We start from the raw sequence: 11,999 nt of genomic DNA, 5'->3' as shown, positions 1-11,999 counted from the left end.
AAAAAAAAAAAATAGGTAGATGTCTATACACAGTAAAAAGTTGGTGAAATAGCAGAAATAAATTCAGATAAAGGAAAATTCCAAAGGGAGATAATATGTAAAGACATTTCGAGGGTTTCTGGTTCTTCAGGCAGACTCAGTTAAGGAAGATTATGATAATGAAATAAAAATCCTGTCTTGATTAAAAAATAGATGACAATAATTTTCTGTTTCTAAGTAAATGTGTCCTTGCTTTGTTCCCTTTGAGCTAGAGCAGGAGAATTCGAATAAATGGTGGATGACAGAATAATTAAAAGCAAAATTATACGTACCAGTTAGTAGAGCACATATACAGCTAGTGGACAACAGGTAACAGCTTACTAAATTAAGAGACATGGAAACATAACTGGTATTTATATTGGAAAAAAGAATTAAGGAACAGCAATTCATTGGATTATCTTACATGAATGGAGGTGACACAAGAAGAAAAAGAGAACTAGAGTAATCTATAAGAATATTTTTTAAATAATTGTTTTCCTTTTTTTAGATTTATTTATGTGTGCCTACAGAACTGGGGTACAGGCCAGAGGTGCAGGGGCACTGAGAGAATTCACCAGAGGCAGAGTGAGAAGTAGAATAGGCAGATTGATGAAGTCCACTGCTGAGGGGAGAAGCAAGTGGTCAGGAGAGGGCTGCTGTGCCATGTGGGTCACCTAAGGGGTGGGGATTGAACTGGCACTGAAGAGCCACCACTAACTTGCAGTGCTGCGCTTTAATCTGCTGTGCCACCAGGGAGGCCCAAGAATAATTTTTTAAATAGAAGGAGTTTCCTCAGAATTAGAAATAAATATATGTTGTGTATATGTTTTATATACAGATACCTAAACTTGGAATATGCTTGGATAACCAAATAGAAATCAAAGAGCATTTTTTTCTTTCTTATTTTATGTCATTTTGTATGTTTACTGACTATATTTTGAATATGTTATTGAATATTTTCTACATAATTCCCAATATTCTTAACTATGAAAAAACACATTTTTAAAATGTTATCAGAATACACTTACTTAACACAAAGATGACAAAATCAGAGACAATGGTTTAAGGAATTGTTGCTCCCTATGAAATAATCATGAAACATTCTGCCTAAATTTAATAAAGCACTTGTTAATAGTCAGGAAATGTGTTCTTTTAGGTCTAAATTCAATTGAGAAATAAGTGGGAAATGTTCTTATTATTTTCATATTTTGAAAAACAACTTTATTTTCAAATTTTCCCCTAACCTATAATTCTTTCAATCATAGCATGGTGCCGAAAAACTTTCGTAATATCTCTATTTTCTATGGCTACTTTCAGAAGGAAGTATAATTTTCCCTGTTGTGACAATTTCAGAGACATTCTTATCATTTCTAAGTAGCAGATCAAGTAAAAAACAGATTGAATTTCAGCTGGTCACTCTACTTTCATCCTCCAGTGAAGTTAGCAATACCTACTTTAGTGACTGTTATGTTATTTCTAAAACAATGTATATTTTCTAATTCTGAGAAGACTATAGGTGGATGCTTTCTCCCAATTTCTTAGAAGTCTTGTGTTCTTTTGTCCCTGTAGCAGATTTTGCATTTATATCCTATGTTAAATAGTTGTTATTAAATTTTCGTATAGATTACGTGTCTGTTGGGGAATAAATTCTTTACGTCAAGGCAAATACTAGCTAACGTTTGTCATTTAGCTTTCTAAAAATGCTTAAGGACATGTTAAATGAAGTTCTGGAGAACAGAGATTGGATATTGCTTATTAGGTAGAGTTTAAAAGCTAATTGCATATTCATCCATGCTTAGTTACTGAACCATAGAAACACCTAAATAAGCAATTTGTAGTTATCCAATGTGAATAGTTGTTTCATTAACACTTAATTCAAGAGATGGGGGAAAAAAGCCTTTCTTAAAACCAAAGATAAAATAGAAATAAATGCTTTCTTTAATGTTTAATGGAGCTCAATGCAGTTAAGCTAACAAATGCATATTCTCTACTAACTTCTACTTTCCTGATCACTAGAAAATTATACAACAAATTACAGAGGTTATTGTTAGTAATTTGCATGCCACCTGTTTTTATTTCGTTAGCATATTCCTTTAAGTGTCTTTTAATGTTTTCAATCTTTATTTGAAACATAAATGTTTTTACCTTTCAGAAACCTGAAATTAATGTAATTAATTCTTAGGTTTCTTTGGTTGGTTTTTTCAGGAGTGTTATATGCGCTTAAGAGAATTCCTAATGCAGGACTATGTTTATAAAATGAGGATATTTGATGTTTTATTTGGTCATTTTTTGAAGGAATTTGTGCAGTGTAACAAGTGACCGATGACCAAGCTCAGTCCTTAATCTTTATTCCTAGCTAGATAAGTTCAGACCTAGCTAGATAAATTCTGAGGGGCAGGCTTGTACCACTTGAAATTCGTAACTGTGCAGTACCTACGGCAAGGCCTTCGAATGCTTAGGTGATAGCCCTCAACATGCATCTTGCTCTTAAGTTTAGAAGTGGTGTCTGTAGCAAACCCATCTGTGATGCAATCTATAAATATAAAAAAGGAAAAATGCATACATAGTGCTGTGAGTTGCTTACTTGCTTAGTGTCCCAGTTATGCTATTTATCTGTGCTCCATGATCTTCAACAACACCCTGAAGCTCTGGATCTCAACGATTCATGTTAACTGTAATTTATAAAAGCACTTATATCTATAAGAGATTAGAAATTAGAAAATAGGGCCCTCCCTGGTGGTGCAGTGGGTTTAAAGCACTGCACTAAGAAGCTAAAGGCACTTCCGCAGGAGTTCGATCCCCACCTGCCTGGGAGGTGACCCACATGCAGCAGACCTCTCCTGACCTGCTCACTGCTCCTCTCAGAAGTGTACTTTGTCTGATTCCCACTCTGTGTCTGGTGAAATCTCTTACCACCCCTGCACCTCTAGCTTGTACCCCAGTTCTGTATGCACAAATAAATAGATCTTTTAAAAAAAAATTATGAATAGAAACACAAATATGCAAAGACATTACCTCTTCACCCTTTACAGTGGCTCTCATCTTCTTCAAACCTTCCCAACCCCGTCCAATACAGGAAGAAGACTGAGTTTAACCTGAAAAAACTAGCCTGATGCCACCATTTAATACTGCATGTAGGAAAATATATCTCTCTCAAGATTTCACATCTTCTTTCAGGTGAGGTTTGTGGTGGATGTGGCCACATAGAGAAAAGAATGAAGGAAATTGTGTGCCCTTGTGCTGTCCTTCAATTCTTTTGGTTTCCATGGTGATATTCTTTGGTCCCTGGTTGCTGCTCATCCTGCTGGAATAGAGCTAGCTGTCTGTTTAACTCCTGCTCCATGCTTTCTTGTCTTGGTTAGATTCTCATATTCTGACCCTAGAAAGCTGCGCCCATCTGTATTCTAGGCCCAGACTTACTTTCCCCTCCATACAGTCTAATCCCCAGCTGAGCAAATCTGTAGTTTTGATGCCTGTAACTTTGTCAACATGCAGTGTGCTGAGGTACACAGCCCATGTTAATGGAATCTAGAAGATCTCCATCAGTGAAAAAGGTACTCAAGTCTATTGGTTTATTGTAAAATCTTATTTTAAGTGCTTTTCATCTCACTATGGCAATTTATTCTCATGTTCATGCTCACATCAGCCCCTTAGACATAAGAACGCCAAAGACTCACTAAAGAAAACAACAGATTGCAAAAAGAGAATAGGTGAAATCATGTTTTACTTCTAAACATGAAAATAATGGAAACGGCTAAGTAATGCAACATGTCTCACCTCTTTTTTATTCAGTTTATTTTCCAGTTCACTCAAAAAAGTGATGCGATAAGAAAGACTGAACATTCTGCAGCTGCTAAGTGAAGGAAGACACAGAGCAGCAGCAGGCAGGAGCTGGCAGGAGATAGGACCAGACTAGCAAGGAGAGTAAATCAGTCCAAGCTCTCTAATTTGGATTATAAAATCTAGCCAAACTTCCTCACACTCCTAACATGGCTTTTTCAAACTATGGAATCACTGACCTAAAGTACTAAACACCAAGAGCATATCAAAAGTAATTCTATGGCTTGACTTCCTGGAAAACTGGATAGTGAGTAGCCTAAGGACTGTTTATTTCCTGCTCTCTTCATCTGCCTCTGGTTGACCTTGCATTCCTGCACATGTTGTCTCAATATTGGGTGTAGAGATCATAAGATGAGAAAGAAATTATAAATAGCTTCTCTATATCAACTGAACATTGCAGGTGACTGCATTTTTCCTGGATGGTCACTGTGTCATTTAGAACATTGCTGGATTCACCTTTATTTTTTGAAATTATTTTTTTATTAAGATTTTATTTATTCATACAGAATTGGGGTACAGGCCAGAGATGTGGAGGGTGAGAAGATTCACCAGGGACAGAGTGGGGAGCAGAACAGGCAGATCGACGAAGTACACTGCTGAGAGGAGCAGCGGGCGGGTCAGGAGAGGTCTGCCACGCCATGTGGATCTCCTCCAGGGCAGGCGGGGATCGAACTCATACGGAAGTGGCTTAAACTTCTCAGTGCTGTGCTTTAACCCACTGTGCCACCAGGGAGGGCCCTATTTTTTGAAATTATTTTTATTGAAATAATGTTGCATTATACAAGTTTCATCTTTGAAAATCCACACACAACACCAAGGCCCTTTATTATCATTTATTTTCTCTACATTTCCTTAGTCTCTTTTTTAGGTCATATTGCCATGTTTTTTCAATATCCTTGTTAAGAGCCTATCAATATAGTTTTAAGAGGGAAAAATGTATTATATCTTTTAATTTTCTAGATATATATTTAAACTGATTTTGTTTGTTTCCCTTATACCAAACTTTGATTCTCAGTGGTATGTTAATAAGTTTCCTTCCTTTATGTGTTGCAGACTGTCCTCAGTCCCTCACACAAAGCCACTCTTGTGGAAATACCAGTGCAATATTTGCAGCCCATGACTATTTCAATGAAGAGTGAATAAATGAATGTGATGTTTTCTTAACTGGAGCACGAGTTTACTAGTGCTGTTATCACAGTACTACTGACAATATGATTTAAGCAGTAGACAGTGTCTTTGTCATAGTCCTTGAAGCTAGAAGGCCAAGATCAAGATTTAACCAAGGTTTGTTCCTTCTGAGACCTACCTAAGAGGGGAAAATCTGTCCCTTGCCTTTCTGGTGGCTTGCTGTCAGACTTTAGTGTTCTTTGGCTTGTACATATCTGCCTTCTTCTTTACATGGTATTCTCTTTGTGTGCATTTCTCTCTATCAAATTTCTCTTCTCAGTATGAGGACCTCAGTTATACTGGGGTAAAGTCCACCCTTCTGAACTCTCCTTCACTCCGTATGCCTCCATTACCCTTATTTCCAAATAAGGTCACATAGTCAAGTTGGGTTAGGAATTAAACACATGAATTTGTTTGAGGAAACAATTCAACCCATAGGACTGGGTATCTCAAGGAGATATATATTTGGATGATTTAGACAGCCACCTCAAAGATTATTTTTAGAAAGAGGTCTTTGCTCATGCTCTAGCTTCTAAGCATCTGAAGTAATGGACAAAGGGTGGACAAATGCTTAGTCCATTTCATGTAACTGAGGGTAAATCTGTGTCTTCAAATTAGTCTCAAAATTCTTCCTCAAGCTACTCCAAGCATAGAATTTGGGTGCTGGTAATTACACAGTCACCCACTTTTAACTAAACCATTTTTAAACCAAATGCCTTTTGAGAGCTGTCTACTCCGCTGTTTATAGACTTGAGCTGCCAACAGTGGTCTTCTCGTGACTAAAGAAACCTGCTATCCTGGCCACAGGAAAGGTGGTTTTCAGAAGAATGAGTTATGACAGCTGATGTGAGGTCCAGGAGAGCAGTCCCCAGCAAAAAGTCCTAGGGAATCATCTGGTTGAGTGAATGTGGGGGTGCTCCAAAGCAAGCACACTTGACATGCAGCTCCAGGAGAAATCGACCTTACAAAGAAGTAAGATACATGTAGAGATCTGTGAGTGGCCTGATCCAATTTTACTTTAGACTTCTTAAAATAGTTATTTCTATCTTTACATTTCACAAATGAAGGAAACTAAGAACCAATGAGGTTTAAACCAATTGATATATTAAGTTCATTTTCTTTTTTAATTTAAGCACCTCAAATCCAGTCAACGGCCCGCTACCAGAAAGTATTTTGAAATTTTCTTCTTCTTCTAACTAGGTAGACTTATCGGTACCATTTCAGGCCATGTTAAGAAAAACACTTGACCAAATTTTATACTCTGAGACATCTTCTCCAGTAATCTTCAACTACTGGGTTTGCTTATCTGTCTTTGCATTGCCCAGTGTTAGCACGAATCCTGCCCTTTAGCCAGAAATCCTTTAACACCTTATTACTTTTTATAGCTAATCAAATTCGTCATTCCTCACTATCTCTAAAATGATAGCTATTCACCCAGACTTATCTTCAGCAAGAATCCTATCAAATCAATTTAACCAGGAACCCCCCTTTACCCATAATGTCAACCTTTAACTATTTTTCCATCCAACCTGCTCCTTGACTAGAAATGTCCACTTGTCCATGCTATTTTTGGAATTGAGCCTAGTTATATACTGAAGTTTCTTATCACCTGCTATAATACTTTCTGATTTAAAATCTGATCTCACTGCTTTAGCTACTGTCAAGTAATTTTATGCATAACATTATTATTTTATATGTTTTAACTGAGCAGTAAGCTCACTTAAAAAGCATTTAGATAAACTCAACTGAGCAAGTTTGTTCATCAAACAGGCAGGATTATGTAGCCTCTCTTTCACAACATATTTAGGGCTTACATTTATTAGTAAACTAGATTTTAGAATTTTTAAAGGCAGGGACGACATACACTTTACCACTTTTATAAAATTCTGACATAATAGGCCTTGACTAAAACCTTCCTGAAAAGGTAATGAATTAATAAAGGATGTATAAGTGATTGTAAAATTAATTCTAAATTAACATGTCTTTTCTTAATGTCAGTGCCAACAGGCTAATAGACTCATATTTATTGTATTTTTGCTCAATAGTCAAGTATTTCAGAGGGAATAATATACTACCACATCTAATTGAAGGTAAATTTTAGAAGATTAATACAGTAGCAAGTCACATGACCTGAGAAATCATCTCCTGTTCAGCTTTGCCTTCACTTAGTAGTTTTCACTAAGCTCCTATGGCCTTGATGCTGATGATGTGACTAAGGTTTGGTAGTATTCTTATTCATTTCTTTTGTATGTGAAGCGCTCAAGGACAGTGACATAGCCTTCTCTTTCTATTGTCTCCATGGTGACAAGAGCTGTGTGTCTGTGTCTGTTTGAGAAATGCTGTTGAGTAGCTCTTCTGTCCAAGGTTTTCTCTAGTAAAGAAAGCCTTGGCCAATTAACTTAAATCCAGAACTTCACATTTTGTCTATCAGAGTTCAGCAAGTGTTTTATTTGATTTCTGAGCTCTGCCAATAACTCCATAATATGATGTTTAGAGATTTTGATTTCACTCTTTTGATAAAAAGTAAATTCTATGTTATGCCTACTGGAAGTTGTGCCATGTGTAGTACAACTGTCTGCATATTCTTATTCAAGGAATATTACCCAATTTTCTCTGTAATTGATTGCTGAAACACCCTTCATTTACATTGAAATATTCACACTAAAAGCTCCCTGGAGACCATGCAAATACATAACAAAATAAATGGGGTACTGTATAGGTAATGTTCCATTTGTATGGTGAAGAGTAGGTCACTGCTCTCCTGGGAAATATTGGGTGGCTCATCACAGTGGAATTAGGGGTCCCAGGGTCACTACAAGATGCAGGTGCCAGGAAATGGCATTTTCACCCAAAGATAGGAAAGGTATGCAGAAAAGATTGGTAAGTGGCTTGAGGAGAAGAGGCAGATTTTACACTTTTCATCAAAGACAATCTGAAACCACCACATTTTCCCATTTCCATGAATGACAGAAAGAACACTCATTTTAACCTCTGAAACATTTTGCAAAAGGTTTTCAAAAATTTGCTTGCATTAGCAATGCAGAAAGCAATTGCTTTACAAAACATAGTAGCACAAAATATAAAAGCTATGTCATTTTCACATTCTCCTTTCAAAACAAATAGAGAAAATACAGGTAATTATCCACAACACATATGTAAAACCATTATAAGGGAAAGGGGAAACGAAGTTACTAGTACTCCTATTCACCCCAGACCCCCACTTTTATTTGACTTCCTCTACTTTTTATCCCAGTCTTCATGGCAAGGAGGGAGGCCTGTTGATCCTGCCCTCAACCATCACTACAGCCACAATCCATAATGGGTTCTGACCATTTCCAAATGTCAGGTTTCAGTGAAGACAGAGGAACTATGGCCTGTGACAAACAAGAGAAAGGTAGAATTTATTCTTTTCTTCACTCTTCATTGGCTAATCACATTCCACTAAGCACTAGTAACAATGACTGGGCTCTTTTATTCCTATTGCCTCCTACTCTTACTTTGGAACCTGGCCTTACACCAAGAATAAGCTTCATTTGCAGCCCTCTCAGGTGGAGGCTGTTCCCTCTTTGGTGCTTGCATCAGAAAGTACGACAGAGTCATCTTCAGTCTCTGCGGCTGTTTCTTTATCATTAGTCCTTTACTCATTTTTGACAGACATCACCTGGAAATACCACCCTCTCCTCCTCCTTGCTGCTGACATCTACAGACTTCCCATTTAACCTTCCTTGTTCATGGCAGACCCTGATACCACATCTACTCCAAGCTCTCCCATAATCATGGGAGATGACATCAGTCTAACTTCCTAACCTCTTAGTTCTTCAACATCCTTCTACCCAATGCCATACACTTCTATCCTGGAGTTGATGATTCCCCTGCCTCGCACTGGCCATTTGTCTTACTTTTATTTATTTATGCATACAAGAACTGGAGTACAGGCCAGAAGTGTGCTGAGAGGATTCACCAAAGACAGAGTAAGGAGCAGAACAAGCAGATCTACTGAAATACACTGCTGAGGGGAGCAGCATATAAGCAGGAGAGTTCTGCTGCATCCTATGGGTTAGCGCCCTGGCCAAGGATCGAACTTGTGCTGCAGTGGCTGTGATAGGCTTCACAGTGCTGCAACTTAACCCCTTGCACCATTATGGAGGTCACTGCCTTACCTTTTTTTTTAAAGGTATTTTTTTAATTTATTTATGCCTACAGAACTGGGGTACAGGCCAGAGGTGCAGGGGTGGTGAGAGGATTCACCAGAGACAGAGTGGGAAGCAGAACAGGCAGATCTATGAAGTACACTGATGAGGGGAGCAGTGGGCCAGTCGGAAAAGGTCTGCCATGCCATGTGGATCACCTCAGGGGCGGGGATTGAATTCATGCTGAAGTGGCTTTAGCTTCTTAGTGATGTGCTTTAACCTGTTGCTCCACCAGGGAGAGCCTCACTGCCTTACTTTTAACAATTGCACTTCCAAATCCCTTGCTTTGTGATCATGACATTTCCAATGTCAGCTTTATAATATGCATATACCTTTTCTGACTCTCTCTGGCACACTTTTCTTTCCCAGTGTAAGACTCATGTACTGAAGATTCCTTGGATAAACTTGTGAAATGAAGACGAAAGTATGAATGAGGCATATGCACATATAGAGGAGTAAAAATTAGCCCCAAATTTACATAGACATGTAAAATGGCTCACAAATTAATTAACTAATTAATAACATGTCTCCCTCTATGAAAAGTCAAATTCTGTTGTGAGTATGGTCCTGAAATGTTGTGCTACACCATTGTATCCAGATAAAGTTCAGCATTCTGGCTTTCGCTGTCTGGATACCTAGAAATAGTGTATATATACTTTTGTGGAGGTGATTGAGTCATAACAGAAGACACAGGGAAGATGAGAAGAAGTCCTCCCTACATAAATACAACAGTAGATTTTTTTTTACTTCAAATGTGAAAATATTCCTTCAAACATGACATTTTGTAGCTAAAGTGATAAAAACTTATGTTTGCATAGTTGGATGGATGCAATGAACTGCTTCCCCTTTCTCTCCAAATAAAATTAGAGATGCACAAATCCTTCCCTGTGAGCAACTGTGAAAGGAGTTATGATACAAAGATTGTGTTTACTGTACTGGGAGCTGCAGCAGTAATGGAATCTTGCTAATGTCCAAAAGCCTTTATTCAATCAAGCATGTACTTTAGTGAGCAACTTCAAGATCTCTCTTGGTTTCACTTCATGAGGTACATAAATTCAGCTGGCTGTGGGGTTATGTTCATTTGCATAACATCTTAACTTGAATGTTTTCCCTCTATTTCAGGGGGAAATAATGTACTTGTGTAAATCTTGTGAAATTGTTGAAGAATTAAAAATCATAGAAAGTCATTTCCAGTGTGAAACTTTTCCTGACATATTCTTCTGTCATTCTGCAGTGTTCTTTGCTAATCTGTTTAAGCTTTAAACATCTAAGTCATACTGTAATGGTGTCACTAGTCTCAAATAAGGATTAGTTTCCCATGGAGGAAAGAAAAAAAAAACTTGTCTTTTGTCTAATGTTGCAATGAAAAACACAAGTTAGTGCTCAATAATTGTTTAAACCATCCACATGAATAAATGACTAAAATTATAGCAGTAGGAGCTATCATCAATTAATTGAGTTTGTATGAAGAACACACATATGCTTCTTATTATCTAAGCACTGACAATATGGAATGACTCAACAAGATGAAATTCCCTGTCCCATGGAAATCAAAATTTTGCATCCCAGAGGAAAAGGAAAGTATGGCAGCCATGTGTCCCTCCAATGTCCCTCTGGGGAACCCAGTGAGCGTGCCTATCATCATGGGACAGGCTCTGCCTGGGCTGCTGCCACCCAAGGCCTGAACTCCGAATGAAAGCTAGGGAACATTCTAAGAAACAGATAAGCTTTGAAGACCAAAACATGGCAATTCATGCCACTTATTCCATTTTTGTTGGGATGATTTCTTTTGATTTTGGAAATAATATTTGTGTGTTTCAAAATTTTATATTTCAAAGTGAAAACGCAGTGGCAAAGATATGTATTTCGTCACTGGAATAAATCAAATGTTTTTCTCTGGAAACACTCTTCCCAGAATAATGCAATGGAGTTTCTGTATTCATGTAAGAAAATGGCAGCTGCTTCCAAAGTGGGCTCCTTAGAAGGGTTCTGCTAAGAGGAAATAGGTGGAGCAGGAAGAAACATGGAAGCAGAAAATATGGGCATTTATTTTGATATTTTTAGTATCCCATGTCTCTACTTGATGTTCTCTATTTTGTGGAATGTATGATTACAATATGATATGATCCACTTTATAAATGCTTTGACGTTTTTCTCTTCTGCTTCTTTTTTTTTCTTCTTTTTTTAATGAAGCATCTTGTTATTTGCCTTTACAAAACCATTTGAGGAAATTATCTGCTTACTTACTTTCTGTGGCCAAGGTAAAATACTTTTAGGTCAGACAATAATAAATAAATGTAGTTATTTTTTGCTATTTTAATAGAGTGCATTTTCTTGGAAAATGAGAACTCATTCCTTACCTTTGATGGTATTAAGACAATGCTCGTTGAAGACTCTAGTCCAAATAAAACATTAAATAAATGAAGAGTGAGTACGTGGTGGCCCATGACTCCTCTCCTTTGTGTTTCCTTTGTATGCTTGTACATGCAAAACAAGCATCATTGTCACTCCCTTCCCACTAAGCATGAAAAAGTCTGTTTCTTCCTTTCATGCCTGGAATTTGATATGAGATAAAAACATCTTTTTACAAAGGTCCTGATTTTTAAAATGTATGATATAAAGCTACTTTAATATTCTCATATGGTTGAAATCCCCCTTAAATTAAGTGATGCACTAAGGACTGAAAAATTTTCACCATCTCTAAACTCCCAGGAACCCTACATTTCATATATTTATAGATGCTGCATAACTTTCTCCTTCCTTTCTGGATTTCCTCTTGTTCTA

General features: G+C 37.3%; 1 pseudogene; it reads right to left on the bottom strand.

Moving 5' to 3' along the window:
- LOC101625083 overlaps positions 1-8,670 on the bottom strand; it is an 18,123-nt pseudogene extending 9,453 nt beyond the window's left edge.
- Between the last annotated feature and the right edge of the window lie 3,329 nt (positions 8,671-11,999).

The sequence above is a fragment of the Condylura cristata genome, unplaced genomic scaffold, assembly GCF_000260355.1.
Source record: "Condylura cristata isolate star-nosed mole 26May11 unplaced genomic scaffold, ConCri1.0 scaffold00009, whole genome shotgun sequence".
Classification (NCBI taxonomy): domain Eukaryota; kingdom Metazoa; phylum Chordata; class Mammalia; order Eulipotyphla; family Talpidae; genus Condylura; species Condylura cristata.
The sequence above is the reverse complement of the archived record's forward strand: the minus strand, read 5'-3'. Positions and strand labels throughout refer to the sequence as shown.